The sequence below is a fragment of the Marmota marmota genome, unplaced genomic scaffold (assembly GCF_001458135.2).
Source record: "Marmota marmota marmota unplaced genomic scaffold, marMar, whole genome shotgun sequence".
NCBI lineage: Eukaryota > Metazoa > Chordata > Mammalia > Rodentia > Sciuridae > Marmota > Marmota marmota.
The window spans coordinates 8,917,394-8,941,082 of NW_025999942.1; positions in this window are offsets into that span (position 1 = coordinate 8,917,394).

Sequence of the window (23,689 nt, forward strand, 5' to 3'; positions counted from 1 at the left end):
GAATATAAAATAAATTTGTAAAAATTTCAGAGCATTTGTATAATCTAACAACAAACTATTTCAAATGAAAATAATTCAATTTTCCTTAGCACCAACCAATAAAATATTTAGAAATAAACTTAACGAAGGAAGTGAAAGTCTTTACACTGGAAACCAAAAATCATTGATAAAAGAAGCAAAAGCAAACAGAAAGATATACCTTCCTCATGGTTTTAAAGATGTGATTTTGTCAAAATACCTATCGAATTCAAAGAAATCTTTAAAGTCAATTCAGTCTATCAAAATCTTAATGACTTTTTATTTACGGAAAGAAGAAAACAATTTAAATGTATATGCAATGAAAAAAGAACTTGAATAGCCAGTTTTGAGAAAGAAGAACAAAGCTTTTGGCACCATATCTTTTTATTTCAAAATATATTTTAAAGATACAGTAATGAAAATAGTATAGTACTGACATATAAAGAAGTATAGGCCAATGCAATAGAATAAATATCTTAGAAGTAAATTCACACATTTATGATCAATTAATCTTTGTTAGAGTGTCAGGAATACACAATTGAAAGGAGGATTTTTTTACATCAATTATGTTGAAAAAAATTAAATATCAACATACAAAAGAATGATATTGCATCCTTATCTTTTTTTTTGGTGGCAGGAGAGTACTGGACATTGAACTCAGGGGTACTCAACCACTAAGCCACATCCCCAGCCCTATTTTGTATCTTATTTAGAGACAGGGTCTCACTGAGTGGCTTAGCATCTCGCTTCTGCTGAGGCTATCATTGAATTTGAGATCTTCCTGCCTCAGCTTCCTGAGCCACTGGGATTACAGTTGTGCACCAATGCATCCAGCAGCATCCTTATCTTATGCCACTTATAAATATCAACCCAAATGGATTAAATATTTATATGTAAGCCTTAAATTTGTGAAATTCCTAGAAGAAAACTTTCATGATTTGGTTTTGGCAATAATTTAATGGATATGATACCAAAAGTATTGGCAGCAAAAGCAAAAATAGGCAGATAGAGCTATATGGAAGCTAACAGCTTCTTCACAAACAAGGAAATGAAGAGTGAAAATACCATCTATAGAATGGGAGGAAATATTTGAAAAACACTCATCTGAGGAGATAGTCAATAACCAAAATTTATAACACTCTTCAACTCAATAACAATAACAACAACAAAAACCCCCAACAACCCAATTTTAAATATGGGCTATAGAGTAACAATTTCTCCAAAAAAGACTTATAAATTATGTTTCAGGTGGGTTATGAACTCCCATTTTTACCCCGTATACAGACTGCAGAATCACATCGGTTATAAATCCATGTTTTTACATACTGCCATACTAGTGTCTGTTGTATTCTGCTGCCTTCAATCAAATGTATGAAATGTGATATGTCAAGAGCAATGTAATGTTTTGAACAACTAATAATAAAAAAATTATGTTTCAGAAAAAATATTCAACAAACTTGTTAAAGCACAGTAGGGAGGATTTTATTTAGATCACTACAATAAGATTTTTTGGGGTTGGGGGGGTTGGGATAAATTTAGGACACTCAGGCAAGTAATGATTTATAGCTAAACATGGGGTGAGGGTCCATGGATTGAAAATCACTAAGAGGAATCATCAGGGATAAGGGGATTACTGGCTAAATTTACCTCATAGGATTTTTGCCAAAGACATGACTCAGTGATCAGATGTCACCTGAGGGATGGCAGAAGACAAGGAGCCTGATTGGCTATTGAGGGCACCAGATATTAAAGGTGGGGTTTTCTCTTTTTTTCAAACTCAGCAGGGTTCTTTGTGAAAGCCTCCACAGTTTGAATTCATTACCACCACCTCATAGAAGCTGTGTGAAGAGTGCACTCATTTTTCCTTAAGCATGTTTATCTCATTCTGTCATCACAGCACAAACTCAGTCTCTGGAGATTCTGGCACTTGGACTTCCTAACTGAATTCTTACCTCAGGGGATGCAAAATTAAAACAGCATTCAATAAGTCAAGCATGGAGTTCATGTTCCTGTAGTTTCAGGTATTTGAGAGGATGAGGTGAAATAGCCCTTGAGCTCAAGAGTTTGGGGCCAGCATAGCCAACATAGCAATACATCAACTAAAAAGAAAGGTGGGGTGTGGGGTAGAGAGACAGAGAAAGGATGAAATAATTTAAAAGGCTAACTTGTTAGAGAAGAAATGCAGAGCAGGGGAAAGTCTAAAAGTATTTGTTATTTATTTACAGGCTGCAGGGAGAGATATGCTTGGGTCATTGAGGAAATGAGAAGGTACTGAATAACTAGATTGAGAAACAGTACACAAAACCTTCTCAACAATCTGGGGTAGTCTGAGTCCCAACAAGTACATGACTTGGATAAACAGCAGGTCTTGACTTATTTAGGCAGCTGGCATGATTCCTCAGTGCCTCAGCAGGTGACACTCACACAGGTATCTTCTCTAGGAGAGGATCTGATCTGGAGCATCCATGTTGGGAGTCACAGTGAATTGACATAATCATTCCACAGGCAGAGCTTGCCAACAATCCGGTGCAAAGAGATGGCCTCTGACTAAGTCACCAATGTCTGGGCTGGCAGAAGAGTCAGTGAATTCCCAGGACACAGCACAAGGGAAGGAACTAGGTGTGCCTAACTCGGTATTCCTCAGTGAAATATTGGGAACAGGGCACCCATGCAGATGTTCTGGGTATGTGTATCTTTAAAGTCAAACATAAATGATAAATGCTGATAGAAGTGAAGAAGGAAGAGGAAGAAGGGGAAATGTAGGGGAAGGGGAGACGGAATGGAAGAATATGTAGTATTCAAAATATAGAAATTAACAGCTTTTTGAAGAAACTATGACCAAAGTGGGAAGAAAATCCCTGATGAGAGTGTTTTCTAAGGATGGAAATAATAAGATAATCCATTACATAGAGCTCAATAAACATGAAAAGATGAAATTAAAGGAAAGATCACAAAGCAAAATAAAAGCATATGGATATCAACATAACAAAAAATATATCATATATGTATAGGTATATATGTGTGTTTATATATTAACATACACATACATACTAGAAAAAGCATGTGGAACTAATTCAAATTCCTGACATAAATGATTTGAGATAATAGTAGTAAATATTCAAGAATATTTTTGAAAAATTAGAGTAATTGGGGAGACTATATAGATATAAGGAATACATAAAGAAAATACAATTGGGAAAAGTAAACAGAAATAGAATTTATTAAAAAACTTTACTGAGTGAAAACATAACTACAATGTAAGATAATGGAATTAATAGTGTGAAAGTGCAATAATTCCAGACACACGAGATGGGAGAGTTCAACACACAGATTCAAATGCATTTTGAATCATTATTATACTAAGTTTTAATAAAATTTATTCAATCTAAAGAGGAAAAACAATAAAAAAGAAAAGAAAAGAAAACTTGAGAATGAAAAAAAAGAAAATTCCTTTCCAAGTGAGAATTGTGTTTTCAAGACACATTATGAATGGTTAAACCCTGTTAATAGATAATGAAATAATAAGTAACAAAAAGGGAGACTGGTGGGTAGGAGGGAATACATGGAGAAACCTAACATTGCCTTCATTCCTAGCAGAAATCAAGTAATGGAGACTAAAGTTAAATGAAGCAGTTAAAAAAATCCTTCTGAAAATTTTTAATTTTTATTTAGCAGTGTATTTTTGTATCCATAAAGGAAAATTTAAAGAAACATCATTTCTTAAATACCAAAACATATATATGTACTATATATTAATGTATAATTTAATAATGTAATGTGTGTGTGTGTGTGTGTGTGTGTATTTTAATTTGGGGGAATACTTTCAACTCAGCCTTTTATATTTTCAACATTTAGTGAAATTAAAGAAATGCTTCATGTGGATTGTTTTACTCAGCATTTTGCTCCTGTGACCAAAAGACCTGACAAAAACAATTTTAGAGGAGGAAGAGTTTATTTTGGGACTCCTGGTTTCAGAAGACTTAGTCCATAGACAGAAGGTTTCGTTCCAGGCTTGAGGTGAGGTTGAACATCATGGCGAAAGAGTGTGGTGGAGGAAAGTGGCTTGGGACATTACAGCAGGAAGCAGAGAAAGAGAGATCTCAATAAAAACAAAACTATTATCCCCAAAGGCACGCCCCCATTGGCATACTTCCTCCAGCTACACTTTACCTGTCTTCATTTACCACTTGGTTAATCCCTATTAACTCACTGATTGTGTTAATGCTTTCATAATCCAATCAATTCTCCTCTAAACTTTCTTGCATCATCTCATACCTAACATTCTAACCATAATATGGATATTTCATTAAAATATAGTGAATAAAAATTTTATTCTCTCTTTCTTTTGAAGTTTTTTTTGCATGTTATCATGCTGATTCATCTTGTCCAGTGATTTTTAAGCTTGTTCATATGAGGACCTCTTTCTTCCCTTAAAAATTGAGTACTTCAAACAACTTTAATTTACACGGGATATAGTTATCTATATTTTATTATATGAGAAATTAAACCAGAAGGTTTTAAAAATATATTTACTGTATATATATATATATATATATATATATATATATATATATAATCTATTTAGTCTACATGAAATTTTAAACCCATTATATGATATATTATAGTTTAAGAAAGGTATTTACATTTTACAAGATGACAAATATTTAGTGAGAATGGCTTTGTTTTACATTTTTGCAATTCTCTGTAATATCTGACTTAATAGAAACAGCCTCTGCATTCAATCCACTGCAATCTACACCTGCATCTGAAAGAAATTAAGGAAATCTAGACCCCTACAGATTTACAATTGGCAAAGAGAATAATTGCTAAAACTTAATGAGAGAGAGAATTTCTTGAAACCTAGGTGCAATGTAAAATTACTTAGTGAACATTTCTTAGCACATAGTATTAAAATTCACTGATCTATCTTGCACTTTGAATAGCCCATTAGCTATGCATTATTTTATAACACCATGTATTCACTGATCAGTTGGAAAATATTAGTTTCACAGAGTTATAAAGGTCTTACAAAATATTGATATCTTTCTATACAATGTAAAATATATTGCATTGATTTTCCTATCTTCATATAAAAGATACCTCTAAGTACCAAGATATTTTCAGCTTCACAGAAGCAGATACACATTTTTGACAATTCCCACTTTTACTTAAAAGCTTGAATTTTTTTCAAAGAAAATATTTTCTCCTCTTTTATTGTTTTTTATGTCAGAGGGGGCAACAAATTTCTCACTTATCATTTGTGAGAAAATTCCTGCTAGATACCCAAATAAATAGCTACTGGTTTTCAGTCAATTATATGCTAGATTAAATATATCACTTCATGGAAAATGTGGCTAAGTTAACACATAACTCAAAACAGCACACAAAAACTTTGTTCAAGATAACCAGAATATTTGGTATGTAGGGGGAAATGCTTTATGCATATATCATAGATGTAATTTAGAATACTACAAGGAAGTATACAAAATAGTAGAGATTTAATAACATTTATAATTTTTAAACCTCTCTTAATGACATTCTTAAGTTTAGCTATCTGTTTCTGTTTGTTTTGACTACTAATGCTTTGTGATGAAGAATGCAGTAATTTCAAATACTATTGACATTCACTTAGTTTTGCTAAGGAAACAGGATTTCTATTGACCCCCTACTTAAGCGTCATCAGTGCAGTGTCCATATAAAGAAACAGGAATTACTGTCTCAGTATTATAACAATAATAATCTTGACCTTGTGTGCTCCTTCACAAGATTCCAGGGATACTTAGGGCATTGTAAACCAGCCTTTAAGAACTACTGATCTATTTTACTGATACATTAATCAACCTCTTATGTGTTAAATTTGTAATAGTTATTTCTTGTTACTGGGATCTGAGGTGTCCTTTTTTTTTCATTTGTACTTTCTTATACAGCTCTAGTGGAAAATATTATGCAACATTTTAATACAATAATAATGTCACATTCTTAAAAACAAACAAAATGATAAATTCATTGTTTAAAATCATAAAGGTAAATAATAAAGGCAAAATTGTAATAGGAAATTTGATGCTTCAGGGAATTATTATTCTAAAAAATAAAGACTTAATACTACTATAACAATAACACATAAGAGATATCAAACCAGAGAGAACCTAAAGGCTTCTCTTGTACATACCAGGAAGGTCCCTGATTTCTTACTGAGAAGGAATTGAAATTATCAGAATTTATCAAACATCACTTATCATTTGGTATACAGTAACTTGTATATACTTATGTTAATAGCATTTGGGTTCAATTATCTTGAACAAAATTGTTCTAAACATCAACTTCTGGTACCCATAGTGAGAGAACTCACATTAGGCATTTCACTTCTTCTCCTCCCTCATACAGGGACTGGCTCACATATACAAACCCTACAGAATCATGTAAAAACAAACTACTTGCTTGGATGTGAAACATAAATATCAACATCAGATTCCTTATTTTTGGCCTTGAAATATCGTTACTTTATTGACTATAAATTAAATAGTAAAGGTACAGAAATCATTTTCTTGAAAACAAACAATTAGAAGTGATTTCAAAATATCCCTAACATATAGAAATACACAACTTAACAACTTAGTAGACTGATTTTTTAATTATACCTGAACAAGCACATCTTATAGAGTACTTATAACCCTCTTGTTTTCTAGTGTCATCCTTTTAGTTACAAAGATTAAAATTTGAAGCCAACATTTTTCAACTGTGAAGTACTGGATCCAATTACTCACAGCAACTAAAAGCAGAGTTTATTTTAATAGGATTTGCACTAAAACAAGGCATATAAAAATCAGATGCATAGGCAAAGATTTTTTCATCTTTAATCATTAAGCTACCAGTACAAATTGAGCCCTGAAGTTATTTCATTCCCAAAGGAGATCAGAGATTTAAAGAATTCAGGGGGATTATACATTCATGTTTGAGTGAACATGCAAAGTGTTTCTGTGCTTGCTATCATTAAAAAAGTATTTTCAATACTTTATTTTGAAACCATATACCATAATTTTTTTTCCTAAAATGATGGTGTTTAATTATTTGCAGGGTTGATAGATAAAATTTGCTTTATACAATTTACAAAAACAAATGCTTTTGTATCTTTTGATATATGATTAGCGATCCATTTCTTTTATTTTTCTGTTCAGGATGATGTGCATAAGTGGAACATTTTCCTGTAGGAGGCTTAATCAGCCAGATATATAGTTAACATAATAATTACTGTCATGTGTTGTTGGAGTCAAACAAATAAGTTCTTTCATTACAAATATTTATTAAATTTTTATGATTTATTAAATTTCTATGTGCCAGGTACTACTTGAGACACAGGATATAAACAATTATGTTTATTAAAACAAGTACATCTGAGGAAAGTTAGAACAGCTACAAGGCAAGGACTATGAAGTTTAGGCTATTGGACAGAAGCTACTTACCTGCAATGCTAAAGGAGTGTGCTGACAAATGAAGCAAAGGGCCAACCTGTTCTAGCTAAAAATAACCATGTGCTGCACATTGTGGTAAGTGCATTAAATTTTTTTTTCTCATTTATTTTTACAGTTCAATATATGAGATAATGTATCACTTATTGTGCTTTTCTTCAAGTAACAGAAAACACTAAGTCAAATTGGTTTAAATATTAAAGAAATTTAATATCTCACAATAATTGGAATTTCAGAGATAAGGCAGGCTTTGGGTACAGTTCTGACTGTGGCTTAGTCATGTCAACAGAAACTTGCAATATTTCTGCCCCTTTGCTCTGCTTAGTTAACCCTTCATTTTACATCAGTCTATTTGGTTCATAGTACAAAGGGTTCACCAAAGGAAACTGGAAGCAAATGACTCTGTTTAATTTTGTTTACAAAGAAGAAAAATCAATCACACAGTATTAGGCTTTTCTATGATGTTATTTGGTCTATTTAGGTGACCTGCTCACTCCTTGATAATTGGAAGGGCATAGAAAAATACCATTGGCTGACTTAATCTAACCACAATCTGTACCAGAGATAGGCGTGATGTCATCTTCTCAGTTATTTCTGGAATGGGTAGATCCTTGAACAGAATTAAGAATAAAGAAAGTGGGTAAAGCTGTGGATTATGGCAACCAAGAGGTCTTTCAATGAAGAAAGGTACTTTTATTGCTATATTCATTTTGTCATTAAGTGAGTTGGTTCATAGAATAGTGGAGTAACTTGCTCAGGGACAGAGAGTTAGGAGAAAGAAACTTGGGGTTTCGGTCTAAGGGGTCTTTCAGAATCTGTGCTCTGTGTCAACACCAAATTGCTGGATGACAGCCAGATGTTACAGCTCTTCTTCAGATGACTCTACATGCCAAACCTGTAGTAGCTAGAACTAAGCAATCATAACTTCCCAAGACAGGAATAGAATTATCTTTGGTTGCAGAGGGCATCTGGTGTGCTCTGATTGCAACAGAGTATCACACCAAAATCATCAATTCGGCATTAAGTTCTTTGTTTTAAACTGTGGTGATTTCAAATCAACTACAAATTTCATATGGTAGAAAGGTCAAACAAATTATTTAGATTCACTTTGATAAGAGCATAATCCCATTCATAAGAGTGGACCTCTCATGAATTAAATACTTCACAAAGGCTCTACTTCTTAACACTATCAGGGTATTAGGTTCCAATGTATAAATTTAGGGAAACACTAGAATTCATACTTCAAGTGTTCATTACTTTTTTAGATATTATATATCATTACAATACAGGCATGTATTTATACATAATATTTACTATTGTTTTGCATGTTTAAGGTATTTTGTTTATCCAATTTTTCTGTCTTCACTCATCGTTACGCTTTTGATATTTGTCCATATTATTGTATATGGCTCTTGTTCATTTATTTTGGCTATAGTATGGTATTTGGTTTTATGAATATTTTATGATATATTTCCTCATAATCAGCATCACTCCCCATTCCTACTAACATTTTATATTGTTACATGTTTTTAAAAGTTGCCAAACTGAAGAACATGAAATTTTAACTCAAAGCTTCAACTTTCACTTCCTTAATTATTGTTGATGTGAGGAAACTTGTCATATATTTATTGTTGTTTGGGTTTCCTTTCTTATTCTTTGTCTTTTTAAAATTTGCTTCTGATTTGAATATATATATATATATATATATATATATATATATATATATATTTATATTTATATATATTTTTTTTTCTGATTTTTAGAAATTTGATAGTAATATTTGGCAAATATTTTTACATAGTTTGCACTTATCTTTCATTTTGTAATGTTACTCATTATATAGATCTTTTAAGTTTAATGTATTCAAATGTATTATTCATTGATTTATTCTTTGATGATTATTTATTTAGTTTCTACTATGTTCCATATACAAATATGTTGAATTAGACAATCCCCTCTGGCCTCTGAGCACCACTGCATGTTCTTAATGCACAGGCCAAGAATACAAATTCTGGGTTGATCTTTACTTAAGCCAGTCCTCAGGGTTGTATTTGTAGCAAGGAACTTTAAAGGGCAAGATAATGTCTCCCTTTAGACTGAATGCAAGTTTGCTTTTCCACTCATTAAAAAGGAAGCAAATTCCCTAAATTCACTGTTTTTTAGCTTTCACACAATTTGTTGGCGGCCTCTACTCCTCCTGTTTGTGGGACCTATATCACATCTCCCTCATGGAACTTTTAGGTAAGGGAAACCTGTTATAAACAAATATGTTTATATTCTTGATGCTTCTTATGCTATGAATAATAAAAACTTTTTTCTCTGGCCCAAGACTCTTATGACTTCTGCTATGAGTTTCATTTCTTCTCTTTTTCTTTTTCTTTCTTTCTTTCTTTTTTCTTTGATTAGCTTATAAGAAGCATAGATTAAAAACCCTTATAGGTTTTGGTGTTTAGAATATACCATAGCATAGAACAGATAAAAAGTCTATTACACATGGAATTAGCATTCCAATATAAAGAAGGAGACAATAAATAACAAATATAACAAGTAAATTTTGTGTTATACAGAGAACTTAAGTGCAATGGAAAAGATATCTAATGAAGAAGATCAGAGATTTCAAATGTTGGTATGAAGAAATATTATTTCTTTATTTTGCTAATGAAATCAATATATTGAGACCAAAGTTTTAAATTTTATCAATTGCATTTTTGTTTATAATTCATTTTGAATACATTTTGCACATGCCTCTGATTTAATTAATTTATTTTTTTCCTGAGGAAAACTCATTTAAGAAATTTATTTATTTATTTATTTTTTATTGGTTGTTCAAAACATTACAAAGCTCATGATATATCATCTTTCATACATTTGACTCAATTGGGTTATGAACTCCCATTTTTACCCCAAATACAAATTGTAGAATCACATCGGTTACACACTCACATTTTTACATAATGGCATATTAGTGACTGTTGTATTCTGCTACTTTTCCTATCCCCTACTATCCCCCCTCCCCTCCCCTCCCATCTTCCCTCTCTACCTCATCTGCTGTTGTTCAATTCTCTCCCTTGTTCCCTCCCCCTTTCCCCTCACAACCTCTTATATGTAATTTTGTGTAACATGAAATTTATTTAGTTTTCTTAAATGATGGCAGTAGTCTTTGATCCCACAATGAGAGACATGTTTAATGGTTCAAAATATTAATACTAGGTGAAGTAAGTTTTGGTGTAATTTGGCTTTTGTTAAAAAAAAAAACAATCATTTACAAACACCTATAGTTGAGTAATGACACAGCAGGTTATATTTTCCTTAAACAATAGGAAAAGAAATAAGATGATACTCAATCATTAAGCCATTTTTTTCTGACCACAATCTGAATTAATTTTCCTTGATGCATACAGTAAAATATAGAAACATGGCTTTTCTTTATGGCTAATCCCTAGATAAAATGTAATAAGTTTCAGATACCATCTTGAATATCATGTGATAAAGTGGGAGTGTAGTAGTGTCTCTCAAGAGCATGACTTAGTAGTTATTTGTAGTAGTTTCTATGCGTCTTTCCTAAAACTTAAGTTCTTATCACATTTAATTATAATACTAAATTTTGAGGGTTCAAATTCTTTTAAAAAATATATGAAAGGAAATTTATGTTATTTATTCTTGTTGATTAAAATTCTTTCATAAAAATCAATTCTCAAAGTATCTCCCTTGCTTCAAATATATCTGAATATACTACAAATGGAGAAGTTTCACTTAACCCCAATCCATTTTTCTAAATCTGTAGATTTCATACTCTATCCAATGTCCTTGAATATCATGAGTCATCATTTTAAAGGTAGAATTGAATTCCTCCCAAGTCAAAAGTCAAAAGTTCTTTCTTTTTTTTTTTTTTTTAACCTACTTCTGATATTGCATTTACCCTCATCCAGGTTTCCAAATTGGCATCAATTATTAATTTGAATGGTTTGGTGGGAACTGCAAAAGTCAAAATATTAGCATTGACCTAGTCCCTCAGCAAAAGCTCCACTTCAAGAATTGCTGGCCAGGTATCTTTCTGTCAAAGTGAAATGGACATGACAAATCATCTCCCACACCTCCTGTGACTGCAAAATATTTTAAATTCTATGAAGTTGGTGCAATGCATCTGGGGGAGAGGTTAAGAGAAGTTGTGCCCACATACTTCATCAAGTGACAATTTTAATCCTTTCTTTCTCAAAACTATTTAGCTTTTTTTAGGAAGCCATTTCTCTAGTTCAATTAAGTCCTCAAAAAAACAAGTTATAACATTTATACACATCGGTATTCTCAAATATTCACACAATCACCATCCACTTTCACCCCTACAAATCTTTGAGAAATAACTAGTAAAACTGAACATACCCAAACTATTCTATTCAACAGGAAAAAAAAAAGAAAGAAAGAGAGAAAGAAAGAAAGAGACTCATACTCTTTTACTGGCAAAGCAAAGATTGATTTAATTTCATAACCATGTAATACTTCATTCCTCAAACCTATTACTAAAAACCAGAGTCAGACTAGGAGGTAGGTGGTCTATTTATATCAGAATATCAATCCATTTTTTTAGTCTATAAATTCATAATTGTCCCAAATTTCCTACCCACAAACTCATTCTGGTCAGCACATTCCTCCAAAATAATTCCATGAAATGCAAATTCTATTAATTTTGCCCAAATTTTGGCTAATTGTTTTCTTTCCAACTGAGATTAGTTTTAAAAGAATGAAAGATCAGTCCTGACTATAATACTAATAGGTTATGTGACCAGGGACACATTACATAACTTTTCTTATTAGCACTTTTCTTATTTTTAAAATATATGTAATATTTGACCTTTATATTGGCAGTGCTGTTTTTATATTCATAAAGTGTTTTATATTGAAAACAGTATTTAAATATGCAAATAATGCAGGTATATCAAAGTCTTTGAAAATAAAAATGTGTATAGAAATAATAACTATTATTATTTATATTCATAGACCAATACAACCTATATCACCTGGTAATGGTTAGAAATGCAGAATCTCATCAATAGACAGGTAATCTAAGTTGGGTAGAACAAAGCTATCACCAGGACATTTCTTCAAACTATCATAAGAGACATGTCTATTTTTTGTCTGGGGCTACTTTTTAGAAGAAAAATGTAAGTCTAAATCTGCAGGTAGCCATTTAGCCTCTGCACAGAGAGTTTGCTTAAGAATGCAGGCACCACAGAGGAGATCAGAGATAGATAGTGGGAGATAGAGAGAATATCACATTTTTCTTGAGTTTTTTTTCCCCAAACCATATTTTTCTTTTGAGCATCCTAGTTACATTAATAAGTCAATAGTTTCACTTTAGTTGTTGCTGTTAAACTAGCACTAGATTTTTTTTTTAAATTTAATTCCTATAGAAGTTGAGTTAGAGACAGTTTTCTTTATAAAATTTTCTGCATAAAAGAATTCTCAATACCGGAAGGAGTCATCAAAGATTCCTGGAGATTATGATTTTAGTTATGTATTATTACATAAAGTTATCACCTCCAAAATCCCATCCTATAAAGTAAGCACAAATTTTACTTGTGCTTGAGAATTTTATTCTGCATATCAATCAATGAAAGAGAATGTTATTAGGAAGTTTAGGATACTTTTATACTTTTTAAAAACATGTATTCTTGCACTAGAGAAATAATCAGTGAATGCATTGTACTACAACACTGATACTTACTAGAGACACAGAAATGGAGAATGCACTTCAAATGGAGGGTTTGGGAGAGTTTTTTCTTGAGGTCATATATGTCTTATATGTGTTTGGTTGCTTCCATGTACTGTTTGGGTTACTAACAATCAAGAATGGGTGAAGTTTAGATCTAGATATTTATCAAAAAGCAAAAAAAAAAAAAAAAAGAAAAGTTGATTTGGTCAGCTTTTTTGCTGCTGTGACCACAAGACCTGACAAGAACAATTTTAGAGGAGAAAAAGTTTATTTAGGACTCATGGTTTGAGAGGTCTCAGACCATAGATGGTCAACTCCATTTCTTGAGGCTTGAGGTGAGGCAGAACATCATGTCATAAAGAAGTGGATATTAGAAAGCTGAGAGGAAATAAGCTTCACTCACTAGGTACAAAATATAAACTCCAAAGGTATGCCCCGAAACCTGTCTCCTCTAGCCACACCTAGAGTAACTACCAGTTAATCCAATCAAGCAGATCAATGAACTGATTAGGTAAAGTTCTCATAAGCCTATCATTTTTTCTCTAAACTTTCTAGCATTGTCTCACACATGACTTTTTGGGGTTCACTTCATATCTAAACCATAATATATGTCTGCTTATGTTTTAGGGTTTCAGAATGCTTTAAGAAAGGGCTATTCAAATATCCCTAGTCCCTGAGATGCCTTGCTAGAGTGTAAAGAAATGGAATGTACTGGATTAGCTTTTAGGAAGGGGAACTGAGCAAGGGCAGCACAAAAGGGAACAAATATGGCCTTATCCAGGGGCAAGACATCAGTAAATAATGTAGTTATGAATGACTGCAAGACTTCAAATATTTCCCAAGCTTGGGAAATTCATTAGAAATATTTTCTTTTTTTAATATTTATTTTTCAGTTTGCAGTGGACACAACATCTTTATTTTATTTTTTATGTGGTGCTGAGGATCGAACCCAGCGCCCTGCACATGCCAGGCGAGTGCATTACCGCTTGAGCCACATCCCCAGCCCCTAGAAATATTTTCTTATAAACATTAGCCGCATGTTGAGGAGTGTATTTTAAACATTTATTTATTTTAAATTGCAGAGAATTTTCTAAAAATTTGCACATTAACATTTATCAATTTCTGCTCTACTCAAGTTTCAATTTATGTCCTATGGAAGTATTATGACTATTTGTATTTAGTAGCTAAGGAGATTAAAACTTGGAGAAGTATGATAATTTAATAAATTTCATGTAATTTGTATGGATAAGACAATCACAAGAAAATACACATCACAAAATACCTTATAAAGTTGTAAAATCCTGGGTCCATTGCTAGTCTGTCCTCTTAAAAGAAGTTAATAAGGATTCAGGTGCCAGTATTCTAGAACAGCAGTGTTTATAAAGAGGAAAGTTTAGAGATTCAACCTTTTAAGCACAGGAATTGTAGTGGACCCAGATCTAATATAAAGTAAAATGTAATTAATACAAAATCATCAGTGTTATATTTGAAAACTACTCTTATACATCTTAGAGTAAAATTTCCTAATTCCTATCAATTATAGGTATGAATAACCAAATTTAGGCAATAAAAATCATAATGACACTGCATAGTTAGTACTCTTCAAGTTGCCCTAATTCATAACAACATGACTTTGTCTACAATACCCTGATCAAATAATACATACATTCAGAGTCAGTTGAATTCAATAAAAATTAGCTATAATTGCTATTTGCTGTTACAATTTTTAAAAAATAATAAGTTTTCCAGGCACCATGGCACATGCCTGTAATCCCAGTGATTCAGGAGGCTGATGCTGAAGGATCAGGAGTTCAAGGCCAGCCTTAAACTGCAGTTTAGCCACACCCTAAGAAAATTAGTGAGACCATGTCTCAAAATAAAACAATAAAAAAGAGCAGAGAATGTAGTACCTCTGAATCCAATTCCCAGTACCAAAAAATAAAAACAAAATAAAATAAAAAACAAGAAAAACACAATGATTTTGTGATGTTCTACACAGAAGAAACAAGATCAGTGAAGTAGAAGACATGCAAAAGTATGTTTTAAACTAAACACATTAACTCCAAAATTTAGAATTCCCATCTGAGGGTTTAAGACTGTTGGAAATGTGATTCATACACAAAATGAGTAGTGTATAGAGCTTCTCCAAGATCTTTAACAATTCAAGATTACTTCAACATGTTGATGCCTTTCTTCTGAGAAAGAGGGCAACTGGTATCACAAACTTATAATTTGGTACCCTGTTTCAGGAGTGACTGCAACAACTTGTCTATGGTGTAACCTAGTTCCAGAAAAATAACACTTAACAGACTACATTATTTAAAAAAAAAAAAGTATTTAGTTGTCTGAAAGGGCTTCTGGCCATTCAATGAACAAAACTTAAACAATGGAAGCTTATTGAATGCAATCTCTGCTTCTAATTAAAATGAGAAGTATATTAATAGAGCTCTTTTATTAAGAATATTAAGCTTTTAAATTTTCTTAAAACATTTTTATTTGCTTTTCACTGTGAGTGATGTTGTTAAAAACAATGGCATAACGGCACACACACTTTGATGGTTTCCATAAAGTGATCATTAGGGAAAGTTCAAGACTAATTATGGAAGTTTGCTTGAATAAGTTTTAAATTCTGAATAGTGTATTCATCATAAGTTATGTACATATTTATTCTTTACAATGTTTCATACATAATTTAATATTTAAACCACTTTCCATCTTTGGAAATTTAGCTTGACATTTCATTCATCAGCAACTCAAGCCTTTGTTTCTAATTACATTTTTCAAAACTCTTGCTTGTTCTATTTTCCACTTTCAAAATTATTTCTGAAATTTAATTGACATCTTAATGAATACATATTTTTTCATATCCTTTGAAAGTAAGCCAATTATAGAAGCTTTCCTTAAAAGGTTGAAGGAAGAAATGATTATAATTTTTAAAGTTTGAGAAAATAATAGCAATTTTCTCATAAAATAATAATGTTTAGAAATAGAATTTAGTCATTTGACTTTCTGTTGGAGAAAGAAAAGCTTTGTAAATTATTGTTAAGATGATGCTTTTTGAAAAGGAAAAACATAAAAAAATGGAAAGATAATGCTGTAGTGATATATTTTCAAAACACTTGAAAATATGCAGAATTTTCTTTAAATAATTCTCTAGTTTACAGGAAATACATAAGATTAAAACTAATAGTTCGAATAATACAAGTAATTTATAACTGTAACTTTACTTTTCACATTAGTTTGGTGGAAAAGCCATTTGAATTTAGGTTTTATCAATTGGTAGTTCATATTTTTCTTGTAGGCTTGATGGGAATATAGTGCAAAAGAAATATTATTTTTTATAACAAGTATAAAATAGAAACAAATTTTACTGTTAGTGCAAATGATTGGTAGGTCAGAGTTTGCTTCCTGTTCAGATATATTATTATAGATTTACTAAAGCTTCTTACTAAAATAATAACAGGGTCCTAAAATACTTACAATGGCAATTACTGTTACAAACACATGCGCCTGCGCACACACACACACAGAGACATACACATGCACATGTTTTAAGGCAGATGATGCTAATGCTTCATGAATCCTGGAAACAATAAAACATTCTCTCTAAAATAATATGAAAATAAATTTTCTGATTCCATAAAAGTCCAGAAATAGGTTTTTAGTAGGAATATTATAATTGCTTTTATATGTATATATTTATTTATTTTATTTGCTTTTATTTATTTATTTATTTATTTTTATTTTATTTGCTTTCTAAAAATAGAAGAGTCATGACTTGGATAAAAGTTTGTTCTTAATGTCATTTGTTCCTAACCAATTTGCATTTTTTAAATGCCATTTATTTTTTTCCTTTTTTTGCATTTGAGCAATAAATGTTTACTGGATCCTAGGGATGCAAAACTAAATGAGAAAACTACTTTTTCCCTTGAGGAATATGTAATATAATTCTGAGTACAGTTGTACAAATAAATGAGTTAAGAGAAATGAGAGCATGCAGAGAAGTTTGCATTGAGAACACAAAACCTGGGGTTTTCATTTGTAATTGTAAGCCAAGAAGGGCTTCAGTGGACTTCAGCTTAAGATGCTTCTTAAAAAATTAATAGTGTTGCCAGGTAGAAAAGACGTTGTATTAGAAAAGTGATTCTCAACCAGCATCAATTTGGCACTGCAGAAGATATTTGCTAATGCCTGGGATAAATTTTGCTGCCAAATATTGTACAACTTTCAGGAAAATTCTCTTCCCTCCCACCAATGAATCATCTGTCCCAAAATTTCAATAGTACCAAAGTGAAACATTTTGAGATAGAAGAACTATAGGAGAAAGTGGTACAGGTGGAAAATAATCTATAAGCCTGCATGCAAGTTTATATAAATTGTTTGATGTACATAGAGGGAATGCAGAAAGAAGGATCAAGATTGTCCACTGGATCATTGGAAAGAAGAATAAGTCTTTATTATTTTTTTTGTCAGTGTGGATGTGGAGAAAGATACTATTATGTTTTTGTAAAATACAGCAGTTTCTATATAGAAGTAAAAAAACAAAAGAGTTGGTTTTTAATTTTTCTACTTTAAAGTTAAAAAGCATCAACAGGTAATTAAACAGTTTAGTGAAAAAGTCCCATTACCTGAAAATGTAAAGTAACTAAAGAGAAGTTAAAGAAAAATATCAACAGAGGTGTGTGTGTGTGTGTGTGTGTGTGAACAATTACATAAATTTTAATTTATTTTATCAGAAAAAAAATGATGTATAGTATCACATAACATGTTTAACCTCTTCTACCATTTCAGAATAGCGAAACTATTATGAACCTCATAGGATGAAGGTTGGGTATCAGGCCTCAGATAAAGTGGCAATTGTGGAATATAGATAGTATTTTGGCCTAAAAAATGAAAACAAAGTAAATTATATTAAGGGGTATGTATATTTAAAAGCCTGTGAGTTGTCTGAGATGTTTCAGTTTGTTAGTGCCTTTCACAGAGCCTGGAAAATAACTGTTAGTATGAGTAAATCAATGAATTTTAAGAAAGAACAAAGAAGGGAAGGAATGGATGAAAATGAGAGAAGGAAAATATAGAGGTTTGAAACCTGCTATAAACTCAGTTGAGTTTTATGACAGCAGGAGTTTACAGTATTTTAATTGCTGCTGAATTCCCAGCAACTAGAAGTATGCTTACTACATTTTAGTGCTCAAAAAAAATTTGTGAACTGAATAAGTATGCTACTTCCTTCTCTTCAAATGCATGCAAACATCTGTTGGAGGTATAAAGGGGCACAAAATAATCAGTAATTATATCACTGATGACTGCATGTTTGGGCAACAGAAATATTAATTACATTCATAATTTAGAAGTGTTATAAAAATATGAAAATAAATGATGACTTGTCAATGCTTGGATATTAAGGAATAGATTAATTAGTTAAACCATAGATATTTTGGATTTTCAAGATTAGTATAGGTGTATGTATCAGAGAGAGAAAATCATGTCTGACATCAGAAAGATAGAATAATGACAAGACATAAGAAACAGTTGAAAATATTAACATCTTTTTTTTCTGCTACTTAGTATATTCCATAGAATTATTATATTATAGGCTGGCACTGTAGCACATGACTGTAGTCTCAATGGTTTGGGAGGCTGAGAAAACAGGATTGCAAGTTCAAGGCCAGCCTCAGCCTCAACTTAGTGTGTCCCTAAGCAACTGAGCAAGACTCTGTCTTAAAATAAAATATAAAAAGTGCTGGGGATGTGGCTCAGTGGTAAGACATCTTGGGTTCAATCCCCAGTACCATGAATAAAAGAATATTATCATACATTATAATATAAGTGTGTGTATGTATAATATATATATGTATATATTATGTGTATATATAAAATATTTTATTACATCAAACTTTGGCACTTTAACTTGATTTTTATTTTACTCCTAAAATTTGCCTTAAGATAGAAATTTTTATTCTAGGATATTTTTCTCCTTGTATTAGTCTAAGTTATCTTTATAACTTAGACTATGTTTTCTCATTGGATACAGTTTGATTGTTTACATACTAAAATTAAATATTTTTAAATGATTCTGACATAATTTTCCGATGTATGTGTATGAGAACACCACAGTGAATCTCCACATCATGTACAACCACAAGATTAGGATCCTAATTAGAATAAGTTGTACTCCATATTTGTGTAAATATGTCAAAATATACTCTACTATCATGCATAACTTAAAAGAACAAATAAAAATGATATATAAAAGTAAACATTTTTGCGTCTTTGTATATTAATGTAGGCTTGTTAGAAAAAGAAGCTATTTAGAGAAGGAGAGAATAGACCTGAAAACAGTAATACTGTCAAATGAACAAAACATTTAAGGAACTGTGTTTTATTTGTCCCCTAAATAAAGATATAAACAATATATTTAGGATATCAGATATTTTACACTTCTACAGGGTTTCCTTGTAGGCCATCTAATTCTCAAGCTTTATGCAGCTCTTGGCAATGTGACCTACTGAGAGAAGCACTGAAGAGGTTAAGCATCCTGCACCATGGCCCCTTAGCCACAACTCGATGACCCTATTCCTTGCTCTCTCAGTGCCTTTATCTGTAGAGTAGGGATGATAATCCCATGCGTAACCTTAGGTCCACATGAAAAAACGAATTCCAAACTTATTTTTAAAATAGATTTTAAAATTTTAGTGCTTACAATGTTAAAAATGTATGGTTATACTGTATATCAAAATTAACCAGCTTTCTATGCTGTTTGTTCTTACTGGTTTTAACAGAGAGAAGTTTATTAACTTTAAAATGCTCCATAAAAGTATATGTTTCTGTAATACCGAGCAATTTAAATGATTTTTTAATTGGTAAGTTTTTAATCTTTGGCAATAATTGTTCTTTCATGAAAAATCTTTAACATTATTAAATGAAGAATTCTGAAAGTTAGAAATTCACTGAGCAAAACAGGAATAGAGGATGTTAACATTATTTTTGTTTAAAACTAAATTTATTCAGGTGGTCACTTCTAATGGCATTTTATATTTTCCTTATGGTTTGCTACATTTGCATTATTCCAAAAGTAAATTATCATTTTAAGACCTAACTTAAAATTCCATATTATCTAAAATTACTGGTTTGGAATGATAGTTTTACATTAGGGTTCCTTTGTATTCCCATTATGGAATTTACTAATGGAAGAGATAATAATTCTGCTCAGTATTTCCTTTTGTTTTAGTTGTCAATACAATATCTATTATGAGTAAATGTTTAGGAGTTATTTTGCCTTTTAAGGATCATAAACATTAACAAATGCTATTTGATTCACTTACAAATTATATGAGAAGAGCCATGAAATTTTCTTAACCTTTTCTGTAGCTCAATAAATCACAAACAGACAAGAAAGTTAAGCACTACTTCAGTGGAAAATCAGCAGACAGATGTAGCACACATTCCCCACAAAATAATTCAGAACCTGTTTCAATTTATCAAATGCCTACTTTATCTGTCAAAACAATGTCCTTTCTCAAATAAAGGGCATTGTTTCTGTAGCAAGAAAAAGGTTCTGATGTATTGTTATCTGCAAATGGATGGCGGAATAATGGAACAACAGGCAGTGTTTCAAACTAAGAGATCAAAGGCCAGAATGCATTACAAATCTTGTTAAAATAAATGAGGGTAAGAGCATAATTCCAATAAAGACATTTATGGTCTTAAACAATCTCTCACTCTTTTTAAAGGAGATCTTTAAAAATGAATCCAAATCCCACGACAAACACCAAAAGGTTTTTGCTGCTTCTCTCAAAGAAATGCAATATTCAAAGGAATAGATTTGTAGAACTCTCATGGATGCTACATATCAGTATCTGTCTTATGTGCTGACACTGTAGAATTTTACTGACACTGTTAATTTATCTGTTGCATTTGTCCATGCACATGACATTCAAGGAGAAAATTTCTTGTTCATACAATGTCCAAATCTAAAACATATTTTATTATGAGAATGTTTAACTTAAATAAATATGCTTATTTTATAAAATTCATCTTAAAAAGTTATCTGCTTTAGTGTAAGCGATTTTTCTGAAATCTTCTTAGTACATGAATACATAAAATCTACAATGAATCTTTAAATCCTCAATTGAGATGAAATATTTTCTTCCTTAACAACATCCAGAAAATTCAGGTATAATTTTATATCAATACTGAACCTTAAAGATGTGCTTTACCTGTGCATAATCAGTTATCTTTTATTCCTACTTATTGTCAGACTCAAATGTTTGTTTTAACATAGACACATCAGATATTTATGATTCCTGCAGCCTAGTTGATCTGGAGCTGAAACATGACAACATAGCCTGATGCATCTGTCTTTTGTATGATTGCAGGTTGTTCTCCTTTACCTTATTCTAGGTATTTGTTTAGGTTTTTTTTTTCTTCTTCTTCTTTTAGTGTAACCATGACCTTTGGCAGTAAGTGGAATATATCCTTAAAACAAATCTATAGCAATCTTGTTTGGAGAAAAAAAAAGTCAGTATTCAGAAATAACCTTTGAAATTGATGATTATAAAATGCATTTACTCATGACTGTCAAATAATGACAGAAGTATGTGGGACCATGTACATTCACACAGTCCTATAGTTTAATAGTCTTTAAAACCAACTAGAGAGTTATCAAAGTCATATTTACCACATCAATTGTCTGAGAACAATTCTTGGAAAAGAAAATGTTGGTTTCACATAATGTAGACAGCAATGTTTACTGTCCGACATTAAAATTGTAAAATAGTGGTTAAGCATAGTTTCATCTCCTAAACCTTAGCTTTCTTAAATATATAAATAAATACTTTAATTAAGCAAGAAATTAAAGCAAATATGATTCAAGATTTCAGAAAAAAATGTTGGCATTGAGTTAAAATTCTAGCTTTTCTAACAAAAATGCTCCTTATATTCATCAAAATCCGGAACAAAGCGAGGTTTCTGTGAATAGACTTTCTGCTCACACTTACATAAAGCTTATAAAGGAAAATATTAAATGGTGTCATTTGGGATATTCAGACAAAATTTGAATCAGCTGTAAAATTTGTTCCAAAGCGTTTCAGTAGTTAATATAATCAACCACACAAGCCTTCCCCAAATCCCCTAATTCCTTATTATATACTGTTAACTGTGTTGGGAATAAGAAATTAAAGCATTATACAGACTGCATCTTACCTTCAGGGAGTCACAAATCCATATTAAAAGAATAGTTTGAATCTTTCAATTATTTTGTTCACATTGTCTCTACCATCTCTATATTTTTTAAAATATTTTTATTAGTTGTAGATGGACACAATGCCTTTATTTTATTTATTTATTTTTAATGTGGTGCTGAGAATCTAACCCAGTGCCTCACACATGCTGGCAAGTGCTCTACCACTGAGCCACAACCCTAGCCCCCGCCACCCCATCTCTATATTTTAAGTCAATTCACTAGGTAAATGAATCGAAAATAGAACTCAATCTTCAAAATATTTTTTTTAAATATTACACCCAAAATGATTTAATTTTTAACATTTTTATTTTATTCCATGTTTATAAATAAACATGATATACCCATAAATCTGTATAAACATTTCAGGATCTTCATTTGTAGATGTGAATAGACATACTCTTACAGTCATCTATTTATTCATCAACCCACTCATCCATCCATCCATAATTAAGATTTATAAAACTTTAGTAAAACAAGTTTCAATTCCAATTCTGCTTCCTTACCATATGAGCTATATGACTTTAATAAACCAGTAAACCACTCTATTCCTTAGCTTCCTACTCAGTGAAATGGAAATAATATCTGTTTCATTGAGTTGTTGTCAACATTAAATTCAACACATGCATACAAAATAAATACTTAATTTGTAGCTAATAAGTGCTCCATAATTGTTAGCAAGTTTTATTAACCATATTCTTACTTAGGCAATATAGTGTAATGCTTATGAACATATATTTTTGGAATCAGAATACTTTGTTTTTTGGGTTCTGATTCCACCTGAACCACTTGCTATTTATTTGACTTTGAGAAAGTATCTTTACCTCTTGTTACTCTGGTTTCTTCATATATGAAATAGAGAAAATAGTACCTACCCAATAGAGGGATTGATATGATTTCTGCTTAAATTAGTGCATTGACATAAATATCAAGTACTGTGGTTTCAGTCTTTTGTTAGCCAAAAATGTTTTTCCTTTGAGGCAAGCATATAAAGCAGAATTTATTTAAAAGGGGGTTACATAGAATTCTCCCTGGGAAGAGATGGGGGCATACACAGCTGGTATCCTGGTATCCCAGGAAGTAAGGGTGTTCTATCTTTTTTACATGTCCTAGGCTTCCTTTATTCTCCTGCTCTCTTCCCTTTATGTTTCTCCTTTCTGCGTACATGACTAGGCCCACGGGAAATGTGGAAAACTTTGAGCATCCATTTAATTATTTTTACTTGTATAGATAATTGCTGGACAAGGCAGGTGA